Raw genomic sequence first — 25951 nt, 5'->3', positions numbered from 1 at the left:
TTTTTGTGCACTACACTTTAACCAGCGATTCTTTCTAAAAGGAAATCCCAGGGCAGTACCCGCAATGAGTGGCATCCCCACACCCGAGGTTGCATTGTGGTAGCTGTTCCCTGAGCCCATAGCCCCTGTCCCCATGTCGCCCTTTCTCCTCGTGTAACTCACCCCAGGTTCGGTGGCCCTGATACTTGCTGCTTCTGCTGCGCGATCATCCCCATGATCTGGGCCTTTGTACGAAATGTCATGTAAGATGACTTTATTCAGCACGGCGTTTGTCATTTGCTTGGTTGTCCTGTCACTGTTGGATGTTTTCTTGCGCAGACTACTGTCTAATGGTGGGAAGGCCACGAGACACGTGACTTTTCTCTTTCCTTGTTAGCATGGTTTCCTGCCACTGTCTTGGTGTGCTGCCAGCCTGTGAGACACGTGTCTTGCCCATCTCAGCTCCACTGTGGCATGTTAGATATGTCTTTGAGCAGAGTCCCGGTCCCAGAGCTGCTGCCTTCTCTGCACTCTGGCTTGTAAGACTGCAGGCAAAGGCCCTCCCTGGCCCCTCAGCCAGATAGATACATTTACCTGCAGGGCTCAGCTTTGGTGAAAGATATTGGCGAGAGAGAGGAAAGGGGACGGCCCGTGGTGCACCCCCTATTTTGCATAGAACCACAGCCTCCTGGGAGGGCAGAGACATGAGGGTTCTCAGGGAAAGCCCTCCCAGGAGTGTTGAAGGGCAGGACGTGAAACACAGCAATCCCGGAATGGCCTGGTCTAAGATGCCTGTGCAATAGGCCTGGCCCTAGGCTTCCGGGGCTCTTCCTCGGCAGAGGCCCCAGTGGTATGAGCCCGACCAGGGCTGTGCCCGACCAGGGCTGTAGGGCGCGTTGGGAGCGCGTTAGGGACGCGAAAGAGGGCGCAGGGCGCAGAACTCTGCCCGTTTCTCCCCAGGATTTTGGGGAGGACAGGGAATCTGGCCAGGTCAGTGACTAGGCTTTCCCAGAAGGAAAGTCCAGTGACAGTGGCATGTTGTGAAACACAAGATTGCTGGTGGTCTGGAGGGTGCTTTCTGTCAGCCACTTCTCCCGGGAGCAGCCAGAGAGCAGGCTGATGTCGTGCTCTGTCAAGCACAACACTGGCCCCAAGCCACTGTCCTTAGCAAAAGCAGAAACATTCATAGTTTCAGTCTCCTGCATCTGATTCCTGCCATCAGCATGTGAACGTTTGGCAGTCCAAGGCTTGCCATGCAAACTTTGTTCATAGGTGTCCCATGCGAATGCATGGGCCTCATCACTACTGTCTACGGCAGGGCTCTCTGCTCAGCCTATGTAAGTGAAGCATTGGTGGTTCAGTGGTAGAATTCTCGCCTGCCACGCGGGAGGCCCGGGTTCGATTCCCGGCCAATGCAAAGCGCCCTTCTTTTGGCTTTGCTTTAGAAGTCAGAGATATAGACTTGGTGGGGAAAAAAATTTTCAAAGAGTGACCCCGACGTGATTTGAACACGCAACCTTCTGATATGGAGTCAGACGCGCTACCGTTGCGCCACGAGGTCCCTGTGCATGCAGTTCTCAGCCCCGGATCAAGAAATGCTTCTGTGCCTTTTATTGGCCCTCAGTACGCCTGTGGTTAAAGTAGAAGGCTTGGTGGCCCGTTTCCAGTCCTATTGGTGGAAATGACTAGAGGTGAAGAGATGAGAGAAGATAGAAATGTTGAGATAGAGCATGTCACGCAGGCAAAGCGAGAGCTCTAAGAGCAAAGCCAGACAGCTGTGTTTTAATTCAGGACTTGATGTAGGCAAAAGCATACGTCCCTGGGTGGGCTTGAACCACCAACCTTTCGGTTAACAGCCGAACGCGCTAACCGATTGCGCCACAGAGACCAACCACCGCAGTGAGCGTGTTGGGACTCAATATATGTTTTTACCTTTGTGCTCCTGCCTGCAGCTCTAAGGTCCTGGCATAAGACAGGTAGGCTTAGACTCCATTGTGACATGTCTTACTTCTCTTAGAAGAAGGTTCTGAGTTGCCAGGCAGCTTATCTTCTGCCGGGCACACTTTCCTTTGCAGGCTTTCAGGTTGTGAATCCAGCACTGCTTAGGAGTCCATGTCAGACATGAGCAGCTCATTGAGCCCCACTGTGTGTTTTTTGTGGAGATACAACTCTCAGACTAGAGGGAGCAGGCGGGAAGTGGGTGAGACTCACACAGGGTGGGTGGGGCAGTTAAAGGATGTTATCTAATAGTGTAATCGAGGAGTTGGGTTTTTTGTGCACTACACTTTAACCAGCGATTCTTTCTAAAAGGAAATCCCAGGGCAGTACCCGCAATGAGTGGCATCCCCACACCCGAGGTTGCATTGTGGTAGCTGTTCCCTGAGCCCATAGCCCCTGTCCCCATGTCGCCCTTTCTCCTCGTGTAACTCACCCCAGGTTCGGTGGCTCTGATACTTGCTGCTTCTGCTGCGCGATCATCCCCATGATCTGGGCCTTTGTACGAAATGTCATGTAAGATGACTTTATTCAGCACAGCGTTTGTCATTTGCTTGGTTGTCCTGTCACTGTTGGATGTTTTCTTGCGCAGACTACTGTCTAATGGTGGGAAGGCCACGAGACACGTGACTTTTCTCTTTCCTTGTTAGCATGGTTTCCTGCCACTGTCTTGGTGTGCTGCCAGCCTGTGAGACACGTGTCTTGCCCATCTCAGCTCCACTGTGGCATGTTAGATATGTCTTTGAGCAGAGTCCCGGTCCCAGAGCTGCTGCCTTCTCTGCACTCTGGCTTGTAAGACTGCAGGCAAAGGCCCTCCCTGGCCCCTCAGCCAGATAGATACATTTACCTGCAGGGCTCAGCTTTGGTGAAAGATATTGGCGAGAGAGAGGAAAGGGGACGGCCGGTGGTGCACCCCCTATTTTGCATAGAACCACAGCCTCCTGGGAGGGCAGAGACATGAGGGTTCTCAGGGAAAGCCCTCCCAGGAGTGTTGAAGGGCAGGACGTGAAACACAGCAATCCCGGAATGGCCTGGTCTAAGATGCCTGTGCAATAGGCCTGGCCCTAGGCTTCCGGGGCTCTTCCTCGGCAGAGGCCCCAGTGGTATGAGCCCGACCAGGGCTGTGCCCGACCAGGGCTGTAGGGCGCGTTGGGAGCGCGTTAGGGACGCGAAAGAGGGCGCAGGGCGCAGAACTCTGCCCGTTTCTCCCCAGGATTTTGGGGAGGACAGGGAATCTGGCCAGGTCAGTGACTAGGCTTTCCCAGAAGGAAAGTCCAGTGACAGTGGCATGTTGTGAAACACAAGATTGCTGGTGGTCTGGAGGGTGCTTTCTGTCAGCCACTTCTCCCGGGAGCAGCCAGAGAGCAGGCTGATGTCGTGCTCTGTCAAGCACAACACTGGCCCCAAACCACTGTCCTTAGCAAAAGCAGAAACATTCATAGTTTCAGTCTCCTGCATCTGATTCCTGCCATCAGCATGTGAACGTTTGGCAGTCCAAGGCTTGCCATGCAAACTTTGTTCATAGGTGTCCCATGCGAATGCATGGGCCTCATCACTACTGTCTACGGCAGGGCTCTCTGCTCAGCCTATGTAAGTGAAGCATTGGTGGTTCAGTGGTAGAATTCTCGCCTGCCACGCGGGAGGCACGGGTTCGATTCCCGGCCAATGCAAAGCGCCCTTCTTTTGGCTTTGCTTTAGAAGTCAGAGATATAGACTTGGGGAAAAAAATGTCAAAGAGTGACCCCGACGTGATTTGAACACGCAACCTTCTGATCTGGAGTCAGACGCGCTACCGTTGCGCCACGAGGTCCCTGTGCATGCAGTTCTCAGCCCCGGATCAAGAAATGCTTCTGTGCCTTTTATTGGCCCTCAGTACCCCTGTGGTTAAAGTAGAAGGCTTGGTGGCCCGTTTCCAGTCCTATTGGTGGAAATGACTAGAGGTGAAGAGATGAGAGAAGATGGAAATGTTGAGATAGAGCATGTCACGCAGGCAAAGCGAGAGATCTAAGAGCAAAGCCAGACAGCTGTGTTTTAATTCAGGACTTGATGTAGGCAAAAGCATACGTCCCTGGGTGGGCTTGAACCACCAACCTTTCGGTTAACAGCCGAACGCGCTAACCGATTGCGCCACAGAGACCAACCACCGCAGTGAGCGTGTTGGGACTCAATATATGTTTTTACCTTTGTGCTCCTGCCTGCAGCTCTAAGGTCCTGGCATAAGACAGGTAGGCTTAGACTCCATTGTGACATGTCTTACTTCTCTTAGAAGAAGGTTCTGAGTTGCCAGGCAGCTTATCTTCTGCCGGGCACACTTTCCTTTGCAGGCTTTCAGGTTGTGAATCCAGCACTGCTTAGGTGTCCATGTCAGACATGAGCAGCTCATTGAGCCCCACTGTGTGTTTTTTGTGGAGATACAACTCTCAGACTAGAGGGAGCAGGCGGGAAGTGGGTGAGACTCACACAGGGTGGGTGGGGCAGTTAAAGGATGTTATCTAATAGTGTAATCGAGGAGTTGGGTTTTTTGTGCACTACACTTTAACCAGCGATTCTTTCTAAAAGGAAATCCCAGGGCAGTACCCGCAATGAGTGGCATCCCCACACCCGAGGTTGCATTGTGGTAGCTGTTCCCTGAGCCCCTAGCCCCTGTCCCCATGTCGCCCTTTCTCCTCGTGTAACTCACCTCAGGTTCGGTGGCTCTGATACTTGCTGCTTCTGCGCGATCATCCCCATGATCTGGGCCTTTGTACGAAATGTCATGTAAGATGACTTTATTCAGCACAGCGTTTGTCATTTGCTTGGTTGTCCTGTCACTGTTGGATGTTTTCTTGCGCAGACTACTGTCTAATGGTGGGAAGGCCACGAGACACGTGACTTTTCTCTTTCCTTGTTAGCATAGTTTCCTGCCACTGTCTTGTTGTGCTGCCTGCCTGTGAGACACGTGTCTTGCCCATCTCAGCTCCACTGTGGCATGTTAGATATGTCTTTGAGCAGAGTCCCGGTCCCAGAGCTGCTGCCTTCTCTGCACTCTGGCTTGTAAGACTGCAGGCAAAGGCCCTCCCTGGCCCCTCAGCCAGATAGATACATTTACCTGCAGGGCTCAGCTTTGGTGAAAGATATTGGCGAGAGAGAGGAAAGGGGACGGCCCGTGGTGCACCCCCTATTTTGCATAGAACCACAGCCTCCTGGGAGGGCAGAGACATGAGGGTTCTCAGGGAAAGCCCTCCCAGGAGTGTTGAAGGGCAGGACGTGAAACACAGCAATCCCGGAATGGCCTGGTCTAAGATGCCTGTGCAATAGGCCTGGCCCTAGGCTTCCGGGGCTCTTCCTCGGCAGAGGCCCCAGTGGTATGAGCCCGACCAGGGCTGTGCCCGACCAGGGCTGTAGGGCGCGTTGGGAGCGCGTTAGGGACGCGAAAGAGGGCGCAGGGCGCAGAACTCTGCCCGTTTCTCCCCAGGATTTTGGGGAGGACAGGGAATCTGGCCAGGTCAGTGACTAGGCTTTCCCAGAAGGAAAGTCCAGTGACAGTGGCATGTTGTGAAACACAAGATTGCTGGTGGTCTGGAGGGTGCTTTCTGTCAGCCACTTCTCCCGGGAGCAGCCAGAGAGCAGGCTGATGTCGTGCTCTGTCAAGCACAACACTGGCCCCAAACCACTGTCCTTAGCAAAAGCAGAAACATTCATAGTTTCAGTCTCCTGCATCTGATTCCTGCCATCAGCATGTGAACGTTTGGCAGTCCAAGGCTTGCCATGCAAACTTTGTTCATAGGTGTCCCATGCGAATGCATGGGCCTCATCACTACTGTCTACGGCAGGGCTCTCTGCTCAGCCTATGTAAGTGAAGCATTGGTGGTTCAGTGGTAGAATTCTCGCCTGCCACGCGGGAGGCACGGGTTCGATTCCCGGCCAATGCAAAGCGCCCTTCTTTTGGCTTTGCTTTAGAAGTCAGAGATATAGACTTGGGGAAAAAAATGTCAAAGAGTGACCCCGACGTGATTTGAACACGCAACCTTCTGATCTGGAGTCAGACGCGCTACCGTTGCGCCACGAGGTCCCTGTGCATGCAGTTCTCAGCCCCGGATCAAGAAATGCTTCTGTGCCTTTTATTGGCCCTCAGTACCCCTGTGGTTAAAGTAGAAGGCTTGGTGGCCCGTTTCCAGTCCTATTGGTGGAAATGACTAGAGGTGAAGAGATGAGAGAAGATGGAAATGTTGAGATAGAGCATGTCACGCAGGCAAAGCGAGAGATCTAAGAGCAAAGCCAGACAGCTGTGTTTTAATTCAGGACTTGATGTAGGCAAAAGCATACGTCCCTGGGTGGGCTTGAACCACCAACCTTTCGGTTAACAGCCGAACGCGCTAACCGATTGCGCCACAGAGACCAACCACCGCAGTGAGCGTGTTGGGACTCAATATATGTTTTTACCTTTGTGCTCCTGCCTGCAGCTCTAAGGTCCTGGCATAAGACAGGTAGGCTTAGACTCCATTGTGACATGTCTTACTTCTCTTAGAAGAAGGTTCTGAGTTGCCAGGCAGCTTATCTTCTGCCGGGCACACTTTCCTTTGCAGGCTTTCAGGTTGTGAATCCAGCACTGCTTAGGTGTCCATGTCAGACATGAGCAGCTCATTGAGCCCCACTGTGTGTTTTTTGTGGAGATACAACTCTCAGACTAGAGGGAGCAGGCGGGAAGTGGGTGAGACTCACACAGGGTGGGTGGGGCAGTTAAAGGATGTTATCTAATAGTGTAATCGAGGAGTTGGGTTTTTTGTGCACTACACTTTAACCAGCGATTCTTTCTAAAAGGAAATCCCAGGGCAGTACCCGCAATGAGTGGCATCCCCACACCCGAGGTTGCATTGTGGTAGCTGTTCCCTGAGCCCCTAGCCCCTGTCCCCATGTCGCCCTTTCTCCTCGTGTAACTCACCTCAGGTTCGGTGGCTCTGATACTTGCTGCTTCTGCGCGATCATCCCCATGATCTGGGCCTTTGTACGAAATGTCATGTAAGATGACTTTATTCAGCACAGCGTTTGTCATTTGCTTGGTTGTCCTGTCACTGTTGGATGTTTTCTTGCGCAGACTACTGTCTAATGGTGGGAAGGCCACGAGACACGTGACTTTTCTCTTTCCTTGTTAGCATAGTTTCCTGCCACTGTCTTGTTGTGCTGCCTGCCTGTGAGACACGTGTCTTGCCCATCTCAGCTCCACTGTGGCATGTTAGATATGTCTTTGAGCAGAGTCCCGGTCCCAGAGCTGCTGCCTTCTCTGCACTCTGGCTTGTAAGACTGCAGGCAAAGGCCCTCCCTGGCCCCTCAGCCAGATAGATACATTTACCTGCAGGGCTCAGCTTTGGTGAAAGATATTGGCGAGAGAGAGGAAAGGGGACGGCCCGTGGTGCACCCCCTATTTTGCATAGAACCACAGCCTCCTGGGAGGGCAGAGACATGAGGGTTCCCAGGGAAAGCCCTCCCAGGAGTGTTGAAGGGCAGGACGTGAAACACAGCAATCCCGGAATGGCCTGGTCTAAGATGCCTGTGCAATAGGCCTGGCCCTAGGCTTCCGGGGCTCTTCCTCGGCAGAGGCCCCAGTGGTATGAGCCCGACCAGGGCTGTGCCCGACCAGGGCTATAGGGCGCGTTGGGAGCGCGTTAGGGACGCGAAAGAGGGCGCAGGGCGCAGAACTCTGCCCGTTTCTCCCCAGGATTTTGGGGAGGACAGGGAATCTGGCCAGGTCAGTGACTAGGCTTTCCCAGAAGGAAAGTCCAGTGACAGTGGCATGTTGTGAAACACAAGATTGCTGGTGGTCTGGAGGGTGCTTTCTGTCAGCCACTTCTCCCGGGAGCAGCCAGAGAGCAGGCTGATGTCGTGCTCTGTCAAGCACAACACTGGCCCCAAACCACTGTCCTTAGCAAAAGCAGAAACATTCATAGTTTCAGTCTCCTGCATCTGATTCCTGCCATCAGCATGTGAACGTTTGGCAGTCCAAGGCTTGCCATGCAAACTTTGTTCATAGGTGTCCCATGCGAATGCATGGGCCTCATCACTACTGTCTACGGCAGAGCTCTCTGCTCAGCCTATGTAAGTGAAGCATTGGTGGTTCAGTGGTAGAATTCTCGCCTGCCATGCGGGAGGCCCGGGTTCGATTCCCGGCCAATGCAAAGCGCCCTTCTTTTGGCTTTGCTTTAGAAGTCAGAGATATAGACTTGGTGGGGAAAAAAATGTCAAAGAGTGACCCCGACGTGATTTGAACACGCAACCTTCTGATCTGGAGTCAGACGCGCTACCGTTGCGCCACGAGGTCCCTGTGCATGCAGTTCTCAGCCCCGGATCAAGAAATGCTTCTGTGCCTTTTATTGGCCCTCAGTACGCCTGTGGTTAAAGTAGAAGGCTTGGTGGCCCGTTTCCAGTCCTATTGGTGGAAATGACTAGAGGTGAAGAGATGAGAGAAGATAGAAATGTTGAGATAGAGCATGTCACGCAGGCAAAGCGAGAGCTCTAAGAGCAAAGCCAGACAGCTGTGTTTTAATTCAGGACTTGATGTAGGCAAAAGCATACGTCCCTGGGTGGGCTTGAACCACCAACCTTTCGGTTAACAGCTGAACGCGCTAACCGATTGCGCCACAGAGACCAACCACCGCAGTGAGCTTTTGGGACTCAATATATGTTTTTACCTTTGTGCTCCTGCCTGCAGCTCTAAGGTCCTGGCATAAGACAGGTAGGCTTAGACTCCATTGTGACATGTCTTACTTCTCTTAGAAGAAGGTTCTGAGTTGCCAGGCAGCTTATCTTCTGCCGGGCACACTTTCCTTTGCAGGCTTTCAGGTTGTGAATCCAGCACTGCTTAGGTGTCCATGTCAGACATGAGCAGCTCATTGAGCCCCACTGTGTGTTTTTTGTGGAGATACAACTCTCAGACTAGAGGGAGCAGGCGGGAAGTGGGTGAGACTCACACAGGGTGGGTGGGGCAGTTAAAGGATGTTATCTTATAGTGTAATCGAGGAGTTGAGTTTTTTGTGCACTACACTTTAACCAGCGATTCTTTCTAAAAGGAAATCCCAGGGCAGTACCCGCAATGAGTGGCATCCCCACACCCGAGGTTGCATTGTGGTAGCTGTTCCCTGAGCCCATAGCCCCTGTCCCCATGTCGCCCTTTCTCCTCGTGTAACTCACCCCAGGTTCGGTGGCTCTGATACTTGCTGCTTCTGCTGCGCGATCATCCCCATGATCTGGGCCTTTGTACGAAATGTCATGTAAGATGACTTTATTCAGCACGGCGTTTGTCATTTGCTTGGTTGTCCTGTCACTGTTGGATGTTTTCTTGCGCAGACTACTGTCTAATGGTGGGAAGGCCACGAGACACGTGACTTTTCTCTTTCCTTGTTAGCATGGTTTCCTGCCACTGTCTTGGTGTGCTGCCAGCCTGTGAGACACGTGTCTTGCCCATCTCAGCTCCACTGTGGCATGTTAGATATGTCTTTGAGCAGAGTCCCGGTCCCAGAGCTGCTGCCTTCTCTGCACTCTGGCTTGTAAGACTGCAGGCAAAGGCCCTCCCTGGCCCCTCAGCCAGATAGATACATTTACCTGCAGGGCTCAGCTTTGGTGAAAGATATTGGCGAGAGAGAGGAAAGGGGACGGCCCGTGGTGCACCCCCTATTTTGCATAGAACCACAGCCTCCTGGGAGGGCAGAGACATGAGGGTTCTCAGGGAAAGCCCTCCCATGAGTGTTGAAGGGCAGGACGTGAAACACAGCAATCCCGGAATGGCCTGGTCTAAGATGCCTGTGCAATAGGCCTGGCCCTAGGCTTCCGGGGCTCTTCCTCGGCAGAGGCCCCAGTGGTATGAGCCCGACCAGGGCTGTGCCCGACCAGGGCTGTAGGGCGCGTTGGGAGCGCATTAGGGACGCGAAAGAGGGCGCAGGGCGCAGAACTCTGCCCGTTTCTCCCCAGGATTTTGGGGAGGACAGGGAATCTGGCCAGGTCAGTGACTAGGCTTTCCCAGAAGGAAAGTCCAGTGACAGTGGCATGTTGTGAAACACAAGATTGCTGGTGGTCTGGAGGGTGCTTTCTGTCAGCCACTTCTCCCGGGAGCAGCCAGAGAGCAGGCTGATGTCGTGCTCTGTCAAGCACAACACTGGCCCCAAACCACTGTCCTTAGCAAAAGCAGAAACATTCATAGTTTCAGTCTCCTGCATCTGATTCCTGCCATCAGCATGTGAACGTTTGGCAGTCCAAGGCTTGCCATGCAAACTTTGTTCATAGGTGTCCCATGCGAATGCATGGGCCTCATCACTACTGTCTACGGCAGGGCTCTCTGCTCAGCCTATGTAAGTGAAGCATTGGTGGTTCAGTGGTAGAATTCTCGCCTGCCACGCGGGAGGCCCGGGTTCGATTCCCGGCCAATGCAAAGCGCCCTTCTTTTGGCTTTGCTTTAGAAGTCAGAGATATAGACTTGGGGAAAAAAATGTCAAAGAGTGACCCCGACGTGATTTGAACACGCAACCTTCTGATCTGGAGTCAGACGCGCTACCGTTGCGCCACGAGGTCCCTGTGCATGCAGTTCTCAGCCCCGGATCAAGAAATGCTTCTGTGCCTTTTATTGGCCCTCAGTACCCCTGTGGTTAAAGTAGAAGGCTTGGTGGCCCGTTTCCAGTCATATTGGTGGAAATGACTAGAGGTGAAGAGATGAGAGAAGATGGAAATGTTGAGATAGAGCATGTCACGCAGGCAAAGCGAGAGCTCTAAGAGCAAAGCCAGACAGCTGTGTTTTAATTCAGGACTTGATGTAGGCAAAAGCATACGTCCCTGGGTGGGCTTGAACCACCAACCTTTCGGTTAACAGCCGAACGTGCTAACCGATTGCGCCACAGAGACCAACCACCGCAGTGAGAGTGTTGGGACTCAATATATGTTTTTACCTTTGTGCTCCTGCCTGCAGCTCTAAGGTCCTGGCATAAGACAGGTAGGCTTAGACTCCATTGTGACATGTCTTACTTCTCTTAGAAGAAGGTTCTGAGTTGCCAGGCAGCTTATCTTCTGCCGGGCACACTTTCCTTTGCAGGCTTTCAGGTTGTGAATCCAGCACTGCTTAGGTGTCCATGTCAGACATGAGCAGCTCATTGAGCCCCACTGTGTGTTTTTTGTGGAGATACAACTCTCAGACTAGAGGGAGCAGGCGGGAAGTGGGTGAGACTCACACAGGGTGGGTGGGGCAGTTAAAGGATGTTATCTAATAGTGTAATCGAGGAGTTGGGTTTTATGTGCACTACACTTTAACCAGCGATTCTTTCTAAAAGGAAATCCCAGGGCAGTACCCGCAATGAGTGGCATCCCCACACCCGAGGTTGCATTGTGGTAGCTGTTCCCTGAGCCCCTAGCCCCTGTCCCCATGTCGCCCTTTCTCCTCGTGTAACTCACCTCAGGTTCGGTGGCTCTGATACTTGCTGCTTCTGCGCGATCATCCCCATGATCTGGGCCTTTGTACGAAATGTCATGTAAGATGACTTTATTCAGCACAGCGTTTGTCATTTGCTTGGTTGTCCTGTCACTGTTGGATGTTTTCTTGCGCAGACTACTGTCTAATGGTGGGAAGGCCACGAGACACGTGACTTTTCTCTTTCCTTGTTAGCATAGTTTCCTGCCACTGTCTTGTTGTGCTGCCTGCCTGTGAGACACGTGTCTTGCCCATCTCAGCTCCACTGTGGCATGTTAGATATGTCTTTGAGCAGAGTCCCGGTCCCAGAGCTGCTGCCTTCTCTGCACTCTGGCTTGTAAGACTGCAGGCAAAGGCCCTCCCTGGCCCCTCAGCCAGATAGATACATTTACCTGCAGGGCTCAGCTTTGGTGAAAGATATTGGCGAGAGAGAGGAAAGGGAACGGCCCGTGGTGCACCCCCTATTTTGCATAGAACTACAGCCTCCTGGGAGGGCAGAGACATGAGGGTTCTCAGGGAAAGCCCTCCCAGGAGTGTTGAAGGGCAGGACGTGAAACACAGCAATCCCGGAATGGCCTGGTCTAAGATGCCTGTGCAATAGGCCTGGCCCTAGGCTTCCGGGGCTCTTCCTCGGCAGAGGCCCCAGTGGTATGAGCCCGACCAGGGCTGTGCCCGACCAGGGCTGTAGGGCGCGTTGGGAGCGCGTTAGGGACGCGAAAGAGGGCGCAGGGCGCAGAACTCTGCCCGTTTCTCCCCAGGATTTTGGGGAGGATAGGGAATCTGGCCAGGTCAGTGACTAGGCTTTCCCAGAAGGAAAGTCCAGTGACAGTGGCATGTTGTGAAACACAAGATTGCTGGTGGTCTGGAGGGTGCTTTCTGTCAGCCACTTCTCCCGGGAGCAGCCAGAGAGCAGGCTGATGTCGTGCTCTGTCAAGCACAACACTGGCCCCAAACCACTGTCCTTAGCAAAAGCAGAAACATTCATAGTTTCAGTCTCCTGCATCTGATTCCTGCCATCAGCATGTGAACGTTTGGCAGTCCAAGGCTTGCCATGCAAACTTTGTTCATAGGTGTCCCATGCGAATGCATGGGCCTCATCACTACTGTCTACGGCAGGGCTCTCTGCTCAGCCTATGTAAGTGAAGCATTGGTGGTTCAGTGGTAGAATTCTCGCCTGCCACGCGGGAGGCCCGGGTTCGATTCCCGGCCAATGCAAAGCGCCCTTCTTTTGGCTTTGCTTTAGAAGTCAGAGATATAGACTTGGTGGGCAAAAAAATGTCAAAGAGTGACCCCGACGTGATTTGAACACGCAACCTTCTGATCTGGAGTCAGACGCGCTACCGTTGCGCCACGAGGTCCATGTGCATGCAGTTCTCAGTCCCGGATCAAGAAATGCTTCTGTGCCTTTTATTGGCCCTCAGTACGCCTGTGGTTAAAGTAGAAGGCTTGGTGGCCCGTTTTCAGTCCTATTGGTGGAAATGACTAGAGGTGAAGAGATGAGAGAAGATAGAAATGTTGAGATAGAGCATGTCACGCAGGCAAAGCGAGAGCTCTAAGAGCAAAGCCAGACAGCTGTGTTTTAATTCAGGACTTGATGTAGGCAAAAGCATACTTCGCTGGGTGGGCTTGAACCACCAACCTTTCAGTTAACAGCCGAACGCGCTAACCGATTGCGCCACAGAGACCAACCACCGGAGTGAGCTTTTGGGACTCAATATATGTTTTTACCTTTGTGCTCCTGCCTGCAGCTCTAAGGTCCTGGCATAAGACAGGTAGGCTTAGACTCCATTGTGACATGTCTTACTTCTCTTAGAAGAAGGTTCTGAGTTGCCAGGCAGCTTATCTTCTGCCGGGCACACTTTCCTTTGCAGGCTTTCAGGTTGTGAATCCAGCACTGCTTAGGTGTCCATGTCAGACATGAGCAGCTCATTGAGCCCCACTGTGTGTTTTTTGTGGAGATACAACTCTCAGACTAGAGGGAGCAGGCGGGAAGTGGGTGAGACTCACACAGGGTGGGTGGGGCAGTTAAAGGATGTTATCTTATAGTGTAATCGAGGAGTTGGGTTTTTTGTGCACTACACTTTAACCAGCGATTCTTTCTAAAAGGAAATCCCAGGGCAGTACCCGCAATGAGTGGCATCCCCACACCCGAGGTTGCATTGTGGTAGCTGTTCCCTGAGCCCATAGCCCCTGTCCCCATGTCGCCCTTTCTCCTCGTGTAACTCACCCCAGGTTCGGTGGCTCTGATACTTGCTGCTTCTGCTGCGCGATCATCCCCATGATCTGGGCCTTTGTACGAAATGTCATGTAAGATGACTTTATTCAGCACGGCGTTTGTCATTTGCTTGGTTGTCCTGTCACTGTTGGATGTTTTCTTGCGCAGACTACTGTCTAATGGTGGGAAGGCCACGAGACACGTGACTTTTCTCTTTCCTTGTTAGCATAGTTTCCTGCCACTGTCTTGGTGTGCTGCCAGCCTGTGAGACACGTGTCTTGCCCATCTCAGCTCCACTGTGGCATGTTAGATATGTCTTTGAGCAGAGTCCCGGTCCCAGAGCTGCTGCCTTCTCTGCACTCTGGCTTGTAAGACTGCAGGCAAAGGCCCTCCCTGGCCCCTCAGCCAGATAGATACATTTACCTGCAGGGCTCAGCTTTGGTGAAAGATATTGGCGAGAGAGAGGAAAGGGGACGGCCCGTGGTGCACCCCCTATTTTGCATAGAACCACAGCCTCCTGGGAGGGCAGAGACATGAGGGTTCTCAGGGAAAGCCCTCCCAGGAGTGTTGAAGGGCAGGACATGAAACACAGCAATCCCGGAATGGCCTGGTCTAAGATGCCTGTGCAATAGGCCTGGCCCTAGGCTTCCGGGGCTCTTCCTCGGCAGAGGCCCCAGTGGTATGAGCCCGACCAGGGCTGTGCCCGACCAGGGCTGTAGGGCGCGTTGGGAGCGCGTTAGGGACGCGAAAGAGGGCGCAGGGCGCAGAACTCTGCCCGTTTCTCCCCAGGATTTTGGGGAGGACAGGGAATCTGGCCAGGTCAGTGACTAGGCTTTCCCAGAAGGAAAGTCCAGTGACAGTGGCATGTTGTGAAACACAAGATTGCTGGTGGTCTGGAGGGTGCTTTCTGTCAGCCACTTCTCCCGGGAGCAGCCAGAGAGCAGGCTGATGTCGTGCTCTGTCAAGCACAACACTGGCCCCAAACCACTGTCCTTAGCAAAAGCAGAAACATTCATAGTTTCAGTCTCCTGCATCTGATTCCTGCCATCAGCATGTGAACGTTTGGCAGTCCAAGGCTTGCCATGCAAACTTTGTTCATAGGTGTCCCATGCGAATGCATGGGCCTCATCACTACTGTCTACGGCAGGGCTCTCTGCTCAGCCTATGTAAGTGAAGCATTGGTGGTTCAGTGGTAGAATTCTCGCCTGCCATGCGGGAGGCCCGGGTTTGATTCCCGGCCAATGCAAAGCGCCCTTCTTTTGGCTTTGCTTTAGAAGTCAGAGATATAGACTTGGTGGGGAAAAAAATGTCAAAGAGTGACCCCGACGTGATTTGAACACGCAACCTTCTGATCTGGAGTCAGACGCGCTACCGTTGCGCCACGAGGTCCCTGTGCATGCAGTTCTCAGCCCCGGATCAAGAAATGCTTCTGTGCCTTTTATTGGCCCTCAGTACGCCTGTGGTTAAAGTAGAAGGCTTGGTGGCCCGTTTCCAGTCCTATTGGTGGAAATGACTAGAGGTGAAGAGATGAGAGAAGATAGAAATGTTGAGATAGAGCATGTCACGCAGGCAAAGCGAGAGCTCTAAGAGCAAAGCCAGACAGCTGTGTTTTAATTCAGGACTTGATGTAGGCAAAAGCATACGTCCCTGGGTGGGCTTGAACCACCAACCTTTCGGTTAACAGCCGAACGCGCTAACCGATTGCACCACAGAGACCAACCACTGCAGTGAGCGTGTTGGGACTCAATATATGTTTTTACCTTTGTGCTCCTGCCTGCAGCTCTAAGGTCCTGGCATAAGACAGGTAGGCTTAGACTCCATTGTGACATGTCTTACTTCTCTTAGAAGAAGGTTCTGAGTTGCCAGGCAGCTTATCTTCTGCCGGGCACACTTTCCTTTGCAGGCTTTCAGGTTGTGAATCCAGCACTGCTTAGGTGTCCATGTCAGACATGAGCAGCTCATTGAGCCCCACTGTGTGTTTTTTGTGGAGATACAACTCTCAGACTAGAGGGAGCAGGCGGGAAGTGGGTGAGACTCACACAGGGTGGGTGGGGCAGTTAAAGGATGTTATCTAATAGTGTAATCGAGGAGTTGGGTTTTTTGTGCACTACACTTTAACCAGCGATTCTTTCTAAAAGGAAATCCCAGGGCAGTACCCGCAATGAGTGGCATCCCCACACCCGAGGTTGCATTGTGGTAGCTGTTCCCTGAGCCCATAGCCCCTGTCCCCATGTCGCCCTTTCTCCTCGTGTAACTCACCCCAGGTTCGGTGGCCCTGATACTTGCTGCTTCTGCTGCGCGATCATCCCCATGATCTGGGCCTTTGTACGAAATGTCATGTAAGATGACTTTATTCAGCACGGCGTTTGTCATTTGCTTGGTTGTCCTGTCACTGTTGGATGTTTTCTTGCGCAGACTACTGTCTAATGGTGGGAAGGCCACGAGACACGTGACTTTTCTCTTTCCTTGTTAGCATGGTTTCCTGCCACTGTCTTGGTGTGCTGCCAGCCTGTGAGACACGTGTCTTGCCCATCTCAGCTCCACTGTGGCATGTTAGATATGTCTTTGAGCAGAGTCCCGGTCCCAGAGCTGCTGCCTTCTCTGCACTCTGGCTTGTAAGACTGCAGGCAAAGGCCCTCCCTGGCCCCTCAGCCAGATAGATACATTTACCTGCAGGGCTCAGCTTTGGTGAAAGATATTGGCGAGAGAGAGGAAAGGGGACGGCCCGTGGTGCACCCCCTATTTTGCATAGAACCACAGCCTCCTGGGAGGGCAGAGACATGAGGGTTCTCAGGGAAAGCCCTCCCAGGAGTGTTGAAGGGCAGGACGTGAAACACAGCAATCCCGGAATGGCCTGGTCTAAGATGCCTGTGCAATAGGCCTGGCCCTAGGCTTCCGGGGCTCTTCCTCGGCAGAGGCCCCAGTGGTATGAGCCCGACCAGGGCTGTGCCCGACCAGGGCTGTAGGGCGCGTTGGGAGCGCGTTAGGGACGCGAAAGAGGGCGCAGGGCGCAGAACTCTGCCCGTTTCTCCCCAGGATTTTGGGGAGGACAGGGAATCTGGCCAGGTCAGTGACTAGGCTTTCCCAGAAGGAAAGTCCAGTGACAGTGGCATGTTGTGAAACACAAGATTGCTGGTGGTCTGGAGGGTGCTTTCTGTCAGCCACTTCTCCCGGGAGCAGCCAGAGAGCAGGCTGATGTCGTGCTCTGTCAAGCACAACACTGGCCCCAAGCCACTGTCCTTAGCAAAAGCAGAAACATTCATAGTTTCAGTCTCCTGCATCTGATTCCTGCCATCAGCATGTGAACGTTTGGCAGTCCAAGGCTTGCCATGCAAACTTTGTTCATAGGTGTCCCATGCGAATGCATGGGCCTCATCACTACTGTCTACGGCAGGGCTCTCTGCTCAGCCTATGTAAGTGAAGCATTGGTGGTTCAGTGGTAGAATTCTCGCCTGCCACGCGGGAGGCACGGGTTCGATTCCCGGCCAATGCAAAGCGCCCTTCTTTTGGCTTTGCTTTAGAAGTCAGAGATATAGACTTGGGGAAAAAAATGTCAAAGAGTGACCCTGACGTGATTTGAACACGCAACCTTCTGATCTGGAGTCAGATGCGCTACCGTTGCGCCACGAGGTCCCTGTGCATGCAGTTCTCAGCCCCGGATCAAGAAATGCTTCTGTGCCTTTTATTGGCCCTCAGTACCCCTGTGGTTAAAGTAGAAGGCTTGGTGGCCCGTTTCCAGTCCTATTGGTGGAAATGACTAGAGGTGAAGAGATGAGAGAAGATGGAAATGTTGAGATAGAGCATGTCACGCAGGCAAAGCGAGAGCTCTAAGAGCAAAGCCAGACAGCTGTGTTTTAATTCAGGACTTGATGTAGGCAAAAGCATACGTCCCTGGGTGGGCTTGAACCACCAACCTTTCGGTTAACAGCCGAACGCGCTAACCGATTGCGCCACAGAGACCAACCACCGCAGTGAGTGTGTTGGGACTCAATATATGTTTTTACCTTTGTGCTCCTGCCTGCAGCTCTAAGGTCCTGGCATAAGACAGGTAGGCTTAGACTCCATTGTGACATGTCTTACTTCTCTTAGAAGAAGGTTCTGAGTTGCCAGGCAGCTTATCTTCTGCCGGGCACACTTTCCTTTGCAGGCTTTCAGGTTGTGAATCCAGCACTGCTTAGGTGTCCATGTCAGACATGAGCAGCTCATTGAGCCCCACTGTGTGTTTTTTGTGGAGATACAACTCTCAGACTAGAGGGAGCAGGCGGGAAGTGGGTGAGACTCACACAGGGTGGGTGGGGCAGTTAAAGGATGTTATCTAATAGTGTAATCGAGGAGTTGGGTTTTTTGTGCACTACACTTTAACCAGCGATTCTTTCTAAAAGGAAATCCCAGGGCAGTACCCGCAATGAGTGGCATCCCCACACCCGAGGTTGCATTGTGGTAGCTGTTCCCTGAGCCCCTAGCCCCTGTCCCCATGTCGCCCTTTCTCCTCGTGTAACTCACCTCAGGTTCGGTGGCTCTGATACTTGCTGCTTCTGCGCGATCATCCCCATGATCTGGGCCTTTGTACGAAATGTCATGTAAGATGACTTTATTCAGCACAGCGTTTGTCATTTGCTTGGTTGTCCTGTCACTGTTGGATGTTTTCTTGCGCAGACTACTGTCTAATGGTGGGAAGGCCACGAGACACGTGACTTTTCTCTTTCCTTGTTAGCATAGTTTCCTGCCACTGTCTTGTTGTGCTGCCTGCCTGTGAGACACGTGTCTTGCCCATCTCAGCTCCACTGTGGCATGTTAGATATGTCTTTGAGCAGAGTCCCGGTCCCAGAGCTGCTGCCTTCTCTGCACTCTGGCTTGTAAGACTGCAGGCAAAGGCCCTCCCTGGCCCCTCAGCCAGATAGATACATTTACCTGCAGGGCTCAGCTTTGGTGAAAGATATTGGCGAGAGAAAGGAAAGGGGACGGCCCGTGGTGCACCCCCTATTTTGCATAGAACCACAGCCTCCTGGGAGGGCAGAGACATGAGGGTTCTCAGGGAAAGCCCTCCCAGGAGTGTTGAAGGGCAGGACGTGAAACACAGCAATCCCGGAATGGCCTGGTCTAAGATGCCTGTGCAATAGGCCTGGCCCTAGGCTTCCGGGGCTCTTCCTCGGCAGAGGCCCCAGTGGTATGAGCCCGACCAGGGCTGTGCCCGACCAGGGCTGTAGGGCGCGTTGGGAGCGCGTTAGGGACGCGAAAGAGGGCGCAGGGCGCAGAACTCTGCCCGTTTCTCCCCAGGATTTTGGGGAGGACAGGGAATCTGGCCAGGTCAGTGACTAGGCTTTCCCAGAAGGAAAGTCCAGTGACAGTGGCATGTTGTGAAACACAAGATTGCTGGTGGTCTGGAGGGTGCTTTCTGTCAGCCACTTCTCCCGGGAGCAGCCAGAGAGCAGGCTGATGTCGTGCTCTGTCAAGCACAACACTGGCCCCAAACCACTGTCCTTAGCAAAAGCAGAAACATTCATAGTTTCAGTCTCCTGCATCTGATTCCTGCCATCAGCATGTGAACGTTTGGCAGTCCAAGGCTTGCCATGCAAACTTTGTTCATAGGTGTCCCATGCGAATGCATGGGCCTCATCACTACTGTCTACGGCAGGGCTCTCTGCTCAGCCTATGTAAGTGAAGCATTGGTGGTTCAGTGGTAGAATTCTCGCCTGCCATGCGGGAGGCCCGGGTTTGATTCCCGGCCAATGCAAAGCGCCCTTCTTTTGGCTTTGCTTTAGAAGTCAGAGATATAGACTTGGTGGGGAAAAAAATGTCAAAGAGTGACCCCGACGTGATTTGAACACGCAACCTTCTGATCTGGAGTCAGACGCGCTACCGTTGCGCCACGAGGTCCCTGTGCATGCAGTTCTCAGCCCCGGATCAAGAAATGCTTCTGTGCCTTTTATTGGCCCTCAGTACGCCTGTGGTTAAAGTAGAAGGCTTGGTGGCCCGTTTCCAGTCCTATTGGTGGAAATGACTAGAGGTGAAGAGATGAGAGAAGATAGAAATGTTGAGATAGAGCATGTCACGCAGGCAAAGCGAGAGCTCTAAGAGCAAAGCCAGACAGCTGTGTTTTAATTCAGGACTTGATGTAGGCAAAAGCATACGTCCCTGGGTGGGCTTGAACCACCAACCTTTCGGTTAACAGCCGAACGCGCTAACCGATTGCGCCACAGAGACCAACCACCGCAGTGAGCGTGTTGGGACTCAATATATGTTTTTACCTTTGTGCTCCTGCCTGCAGCTCTAAGGTCCTGGCATAAGACAGGTAGGCTTAGACTCCATTGTGACATGTCTTACTTCTCTTAGAAGAAGGTTCTGAGTTGCCAGGCAGCTTATCTTCTGCCGGGCACACTTTCCTTTGCAGGCTTTCAGGTTGTGAATCCAGCACTGCTTAGGTGTCCATGTCAGACATGAGCAGCTCATTGAGCCCCACTGTGTGTTTTTTGTGGAGATACAACTCTCAGACTAGAGGGAGCAGGCGGGAAGTGGGTGAGACTCACACAGGGTGGGTGGGGCAGTTAAAGGATGTTATCTAATAGTGTAATCGAGGAGTTGGGTTTTTTGTGCACTACACTTTAACCAGCGATTCTTTCTAAAAGGAAATCCCAGGGCAGTACCCGCAATGAGTGGCATCCCCACACCCGAGGTTGCATTGTGGTAGCTGTTCCCTGAGCCCATAGCCCCTGTCCCCATGTCGCCCTTTCTCCTCGTGTAACTCACCCCAGGTTCGGTGGCCCTGATACTTGCTGCTTCTGCTGCGCGATCATCCCCATGATCTGGGCCTTTGTACGAAATGTCATGTAAGATGACTTTATTCAGCACGGCGTTTGTCATTTGCTTGGTTGTCCTGTCACTGTTGGATGTTTTCTTGCGCAGACTACTGTCTAATGGTGGGAAGGCCACGAGACACGTGACTTTTCTCTTTCCTTGTTAGCATGGTTTCCTGCCACTGTCTTGGTGTGCTGCCAGCCTGTGAGACACGTGTCTTGCCCATCTCAGCTCCACTGTGGCATGTTAGATATGTCTTTGAGCAGAGTCCCGGTCCCAGAGCTGCTGCCTTCTCTGCACTCTGGCTTGTAAGACTGCAGGCAAAGGCCCTCCCTGGCCCCTCAGCCAGATAGATACATTTACCTGCAGGGCTCAGCTTTGGTGAAAGATATTGGCGAGAGAGAGGAAAGGGGACGGCCCGTGGTGCACCCCCTATTTTGCATAGAACCACAGCCTCCTGGGAGGGCAGAGACATGAGGGTTCTCAGGGAAAGCCCTCCCAGGAGTGTTGAAGGGCAGGACGTGAAACACAGCAATCCCGGAATGGCCTGGTCTAAGATGCCTGTGCAATAGGCCTGGCCCTAGGCTTCCGGGGCTCTTCCTCGGCAGAGGCCCCAGTGGTATGAGCCCGACCAGGGCTGTGCCCGACCAGGGCTGTAGGGCGCGTTGGGAGCGCGTTAGGGACGCGAAAGAGGGCGCAGGGCGCAGAACTCTGCCCGTTTCTCCCCAGGATTTTGGGGAGGACAGGGAATCTGGCCAGGTCAGTGACTAGGCTTTCCCAGAAGGAAAGTCCAGTGACAGTGGCATGTTGTGAAACACAAGATTGCTGGTGGTCTGGAGGGTGCTTTCTGTCAGCCACTTCTCCCGGGAGCAGCCAGAGAGCAGGCTGATGTCGTGCTCTGTCAAGCACAACACTGGCCCCAAGCCACTGTCCTTAGCAAAAGCAGAAACATTCATAGTTTCAGTCTCCTGCATCTGATTCCTGCCATCAGCATGTGAACGTTTGGCAGTCCAAGGCTTGCCATGCAAACTTTGTTCATAGGTGTCCCATGCGAATGCATGGGCCTCATCACTACTGTCTACGGCAGGGCTCTCTGCTCAGCCTATGTAAGTGAAGCATTGGTGGTTCAGTGGTAGAATTCTCGCCTGCCACGCGGGAGGCACGGGTTCGATTCCCGGCCAATGCAAAGCGCCCTTCTTTTGGCTTTGCTTTAGAAGTCAGAGATATAGACTTGGGGAAAAAAATGTCAAAGAGTGACCCCGACGTGATTTGAACACGCAACCTTCTGATCTGGAGTCAGACGCGCTCCCGTTGCGCCACGAGGTCCCTGTGCATGCAGTTCTCAGCCCCGGATCAAGAAATGCTTCTGTGCCTTTTATTGGCCCTCAGTACCCCTGTGGTTAAAGTAGAAGGCTTGGTGGCCCGTTTCCAGTCCTATTGGTGGAAATGACTAGAGGTGAAGAGATGAGAGAAGATGGAAATGTTGAGATAGAGCATGTCACGGAGGCAAAGCGAGAGCTCTAAGAGCAAAGCCAGACAGCTGTGTTTTAATTCAGGACTTGATGTAGGCAAAAGCATACTTCGCTGGGTGGGCTTGAACCACCAACCTTTCGGTTAACAGCCGAACGCGCTAACCGATTGCGCCACAGAGACCAACCACCGGAGTGAGCTTTTGGGACTCAATATATGTTTTTACCTTTGTGCTCCTGCCTGCAGCTCTAAGGTCCTGGCATAAGACAGGTAGGCTTAGACTCCATTGTGACATGTCTTACTTCTCTTAGAAGAAGGTTCTGAGTTGCCAGGCAGCTTATCTTCTGCCGGGCACACTTTCCTTTGCAGGCTTTCAGGTTGTGAATCCAGCACTGCTTAGGTGTCCATGTCAGACATGAGCAGCTCATTGAGCCCCACTGTGTGTTTTTTGTGGAGATACAACTCTCAGACTAGAGGGAGCAGGCGGGAAGTGGGTGAGACTCACACAGGGTGGGTGGGGCAGTTAAAGGATGTTATCTAATAGTGTAATCGAGGAGTTGGGTTTTTTGTGCACTACACTTTAACCAGCGATTCTTTCTAAAAGGAAATCCCAGGGCAGTACCCGCAATGAGTGGCATCCCCACACCCGAGGTTGCATTGTGGTAGCTGTTCCCTGAGCCCCTAGCCCCTGTCCCCATGTCGCCCTTTCTCCTCGTGTAACTCACCTCAGGTTCGGTGGCTCTGATACTTGCTGCTTCTGCGCGATCATCCCCATGATCTGGGCCTTTGTACGAAATGTCATGTAAGATGACTTTATTCAGCACAGCGTTTGTCATTTGCTTGGTTGTCCTGTCACTGTTGGATGTTTTCTTGCGCAGACTACTGTCTAATGGTGGGAAGGCCACGAGACACGTGACTTTTCTCTTTCCTTGTTAGCATAGTTTCCTGCCACTGTCTTGTTGTGCTGCCTGCCTGTGAGACACGTGTCTTGCCCATCTCAGCTCCACTGTGGCATGTTAGATATGTCTTTGAGCAGAGTCCCGGTCCCAGAGCTGCTGCCTTCTCTGCACTCTGGCTTGTAAGACTGCAGGCAAAGGCCCTCCCTGGCCCCTCAGCCAGATAGATACATTTACCTGCAGGGCTCAGCTTTGGTGAAAGATATTGGCGAGAGAGAGGAAAGGGGACGGCCCGTGGTGCACCCCCTATTTTGCATAGAACCACAGCCTCCTGGGAGGGCAGAGACATGAGGGTTCTCAGGGAAAGCCCTCCCAGGAGTGTTGAAGGGCAGGACGTGAAACACAGCAATCCCGGAATGGCCTGGTCTAAGATGCCTGTGCAATAGGCCTGGCCCTAGGCTTCCGGGGCTCTTCCTCGGCAGAGGCCCCAGTGGTATGAGCCCGACCAGGGCTGTGCCCGACCAGGGCTGTAGGGCGCGTTGGGAGCGCGTTAGGGACGCGAAAGAGGGCGCAGGGCGCAGAACTCTGCCCGTTTCTCCCCAGGATTTTGGGGAGGACAGGGAATCTGGCCAGGTCAGTGACTAGGCTTTCCCAGAAGGAAAGTCCAGTGACAGTGGCATGTTGTGAAACACAAGATTGCTGGTGGTCTGGAGGGTGCTTTCTGTCAGCCACTTCTCCCGGGAGCAGCCAGAGAGCAGGCTGATGTCGTGCTCTGTCAAGCACAACACTGGCCCCAAACCACTGTCCTTAGCAAAAGCAGAAACATTCATAGTTTCAGTCTCCTGCATCTGATTCCTGCCATCAGCATGTGAACGTTTGGCAGTCCAAGGCTTGCCATGCAAACTTTGTTCATAGGTGTCCCATGCGAATGCATGGGCCTCATCACTACTGTCTACGGCAGGGCTCTCTGCTCAGCCTATGTAAGTGAAGCATTGGTGGTTCAGTGGTAGAATTCTCGCCTGCCATGCGGGAGGCCCGGGTTTGATTCCCGGCCAATGCAAAGCGCCCTTCTTTTGGCTTTGCTTTAGAAGTCAGAGATATAGACTTGGTGGGGAAAAAAATGTCAAAGAGTGACCCCGACGTGATTTGAACACGCAACCTTCTGATCTGGAGTCAGACGCGCTACCGTTGCGCCACGAGGTCCCTGTGCATGCAGTTCTCAGCCCCGGATCAAGAAATGCTTCTGTGCCTTTTATTGGCCCTCAGTACGCCTGTGGTTAAAGTAGAAGGCTTGGTGGCCCGTTTCCAGTCCTATTGGTGGAAATGACTAGAGGTGAAGAGATGAGAGAAGATAGAAATGTTGAGATAGAGCATGTCACGCAGGCAAAGCGAGAGCTCTAAGAGCAAAGCCAGACAGCTGTGTTTTAATTCAGGACTTGATGTAGGCAAAAGCATACGTCCCTGGGTGGGCTTGAACCACCAACCTTTCGGTTAACAGCCGAACGCGCTAACCGATTGCGCCACAGAGACCAACCACCGCAGTGAGCGTGTTGGGACTCAATATATGTTTTTACCTTTGTGCTCCTGCCTGCAGCTCTAAGGTCCTGGCATAAGACAGGTAGGCTTAGACTCCATTGTGACATGTCTTACTTCTCTTAGAAGAAGGTTCTGAGTTGCCAGGCAGCTTATCTTCTGCCGGGCACACTTTCCTTTGCAGGCTTTCAGGTTGTGAATCCAGCACTGCTTAGGTGTCCATGTCAGACATGAGCAGCTCATTGAGCCCCACTGTGTGTTTTTTGTGGAGATACAACTCTCAGACTAGAGGGAGCAGGCGGGAAGTGGGTGAGACTCACACAGGGTGGGTGGGGCAGTTAAAGGATGTTATCTAATAGTGTAATCGAGGAGTTGGGTTTTTTGTGCACTACACTTTAACCAGCGATTCTTTCTAAAAGGAAATCCCAGGGCAGTACCCGCAATGAGTGGCATCCCCACACCCGAGGTTGCATTGTGGTAGCTGTTCCCTGAGCCCATAGCCCCTGTCCCCATGTCGCCCTTTCTCCTCGTGTAACTCACCCCAGGTTCGGTGGCCCTGATACTTGCTGCTTCTGCTGCGCGATCATCCCCATGATCTGGGCCTTTGTACGAAATGTCATGTAAGATGACTTTATTCAGCACGGCGTTTGTCATTTGCTTGGTTGTCCTGTCACTGTTGGATGTTTTCTTGCGCAGACTACTGTCTAATGGTGGGAAGGCCACGAGACACGTGACTTTTCTCTTTCCTTGTTAGCATGGTTTCCTGCCACTGTCTTGGTGTGCTGCCAGCCTGTGAGACACGTGTCTTGCCCATCTCAGCTCCACTGTGGCATGTTAGATATGTCTTTGAGCAGAGTCCCGGTCCCAGAGCTGCTGCCTTCTCTGCACTCTGGCTTGTAAGACTGCAGGCAAAGGCCCTCCCTGGCCCCTCAGCCAGATAGATACATTTACCTGCAGGGCTCAGCTTTGGTGAAAGATATTGGCGAGAGAGAGGAAAGGGGACGGCCCGTGGTGCACCCCCTATTTTGCATAGAACCACAGCCTCCTGGGAGGGCAGAGACATGAGGGTTCTCAGGGAAAGCCCTCCCAGGAGTGTTGAAGGGCAGGACGTGAAACACAGCAATCCCGGAATGGCCTGGTCTAAGATGCCTGTGCAATAGGCCTGGCCCTAGGCTTCCGGGGCTCTTCCTCGGCAGAGGCCCCAGTGGTATGAGCCCGACCAGGGCTGTGCCCGACCAGGGCTGTAGGGCGCGTTGGGAGCGCGTTAGGGACGCGAAAGAGGGCGCAGGGCGCAGAACTCTGCCCGTTTCTCCCCAGGATTTTGGGGAGGACAGGGAATCTGGCCAGGTCAGTGACTAGGCTTTCCCAGAAGGAAAGTCCAGTGACAGTGGCATGTTGTGAAACACAAGATTGCTGGTGGTCTGGAGGGTGCTTTCTGTCAGCCACTTCTCCCGGGAGCAGCCAGAGAGCAGGCTGATGTCGTGCTCTGTCAAGCACAACACTGGCCCCAAGCCACTGTCCTTAGCAAAAGCAGAAACATTCATAGTTTCAGTCTCCTGCATCTGATTCCTGCCATCAGCATGTGAACGTTTGGCAGTCCAAGGCTTGCCATGCAAACTTTGTTCATAGGTGTCCCATGCGAAT

General features: G+C 52.9%; 17 non-coding genes across 17 annotated transcripts; 3 read left to right on the top strand and 14 right to left on the bottom strand.

Moving 5' to 3' along the window:
- Positions 1 to 1325: 1325 nt before the first annotated feature.
- TRNAG-GCC (transfer RNA glycine (anticodon GCC)) lies at positions 1326 to 1396 on the top strand. The gene has a single exon. It is a non-coding gene; the product is annotated as a tRNA-Gly (tRNA).
- Positions 1397 to 1793: 397 nt separating this feature from the next.
- TRNAN-GUU (transfer RNA asparagine (anticodon GUU)) lies at positions 1794 to 1867 on the bottom strand. The gene has a single exon. It is a non-coding gene; the product is annotated as a tRNA-Asn (tRNA).
- A 1845-nt stretch (positions 1868 to 3712) lies between these two features.
- Positions 3713 to 3784, bottom strand: TRNAW-CCA (transfer RNA tryptophan (anticodon CCA)). Its single transcript has one exon. It is a non-coding gene; the product is annotated as a tRNA-Trp (tRNA).
- Positions 3785 to 4037: 253 nt separating this feature from the next.
- On the bottom strand, positions 4038 to 4111 carry TRNAN-GUU (transfer RNA asparagine (anticodon GUU)). Its single transcript has one exon. It is a non-coding gene; the product is annotated as a tRNA-Asn (tRNA).
- Positions 4112 to 5953: 1842 nt separating this feature from the next.
- On the bottom strand, positions 5954 to 6025 carry TRNAW-CCA (transfer RNA tryptophan (anticodon CCA)). The gene has a single exon. It is a non-coding gene; the product is annotated as a tRNA-Trp (tRNA).
- Positions 6026 to 6278: 253 nt separating this feature from the next.
- Positions 6279 to 6352, bottom strand: TRNAN-GUU (transfer RNA asparagine (anticodon GUU)). Its single transcript has one exon. It is a non-coding gene; the product is annotated as a tRNA-Asn (tRNA).
- Positions 6353 to 8197: 1845 nt separating this feature from the next.
- TRNAW-CCA (transfer RNA tryptophan (anticodon CCA)) lies at positions 8198 to 8269 on the bottom strand. The gene has a single exon. It is a non-coding gene; the product is annotated as a tRNA-Trp (tRNA).
- A 2032-nt stretch (positions 8270 to 10301) lies between these two features.
- TRNAG-GCC (transfer RNA glycine (anticodon GCC)) lies at positions 10302 to 10372 on the top strand. The gene has a single exon. It is a non-coding gene; the product is annotated as a tRNA-Gly (tRNA).
- Positions 10373 to 10440: 68 nt separating this feature from the next.
- TRNAW-CCA (transfer RNA tryptophan (anticodon CCA)) lies at positions 10441 to 10512 on the bottom strand. Its single transcript has one exon. It is a non-coding gene; the product is annotated as a tRNA-Trp (tRNA).
- A 2030-nt stretch (positions 10513 to 12542) lies between these two features.
- Positions 12543 to 12613, top strand: TRNAG-GCC (transfer RNA glycine (anticodon GCC)). The gene has a single exon. It is a non-coding gene; the product is annotated as a tRNA-Gly (tRNA).
- Positions 12614 to 12684: 71 nt separating this feature from the next.
- On the bottom strand, positions 12685 to 12756 carry TRNAW-CCA (transfer RNA tryptophan (anticodon CCA)). Its single transcript has one exon. It is a non-coding gene; the product is annotated as a tRNA-Trp (tRNA).
- A 2174-nt stretch (positions 12757 to 14930) lies between these two features.
- TRNAW-CCA (transfer RNA tryptophan (anticodon CCA)) lies at positions 14931 to 15002 on the bottom strand. The gene has a single exon. It is a non-coding gene; the product is annotated as a tRNA-Trp (tRNA).
- Positions 15003 to 17499: 2497 nt separating this feature from the next.
- On the bottom strand, positions 17500 to 17573 carry TRNAN-GUU (transfer RNA asparagine (anticodon GUU)). Its single transcript has one exon. It is a non-coding gene; the product is annotated as a tRNA-Asn (tRNA).
- A 1845-nt stretch (positions 17574 to 19418) lies between these two features.
- TRNAW-CCA (transfer RNA tryptophan (anticodon CCA)) lies at positions 19419 to 19490 on the bottom strand. Its single transcript has one exon. It is a non-coding gene; the product is annotated as a tRNA-Trp (tRNA).
- Positions 19491 to 19743: 253 nt separating this feature from the next.
- Positions 19744 to 19817, bottom strand: TRNAN-GUU (transfer RNA asparagine (anticodon GUU)). The gene has a single exon. It is a non-coding gene; the product is annotated as a tRNA-Asn (tRNA).
- Positions 19818 to 23905: 4088 nt separating this feature from the next.
- TRNAW-CCA (transfer RNA tryptophan (anticodon CCA)) lies at positions 23906 to 23977 on the bottom strand. Its single transcript has one exon. It is a non-coding gene; the product is annotated as a tRNA-Trp (tRNA).
- A 253-nt stretch (positions 23978 to 24230) lies between these two features.
- On the bottom strand, positions 24231 to 24304 carry TRNAN-GUU (transfer RNA asparagine (anticodon GUU)). The gene has a single exon. It is a non-coding gene; the product is annotated as a tRNA-Asn (tRNA).
- Positions 24305 to 25951: the final 1647 nt, after the last annotated feature.

This window comes from Pleurodeles waltl, chromosome 4_1 (genome assembly GCF_031143425.1).
Source record: "Pleurodeles waltl isolate 20211129_DDA chromosome 4_1, aPleWal1.hap1.20221129, whole genome shotgun sequence".
Lineage (NCBI taxonomy): Eukaryota > Metazoa > Chordata > Amphibia > Caudata > Salamandridae > Pleurodeles > Pleurodeles waltl.
This window is presented reverse-complemented; position numbering and strand designations above follow the sequence as displayed.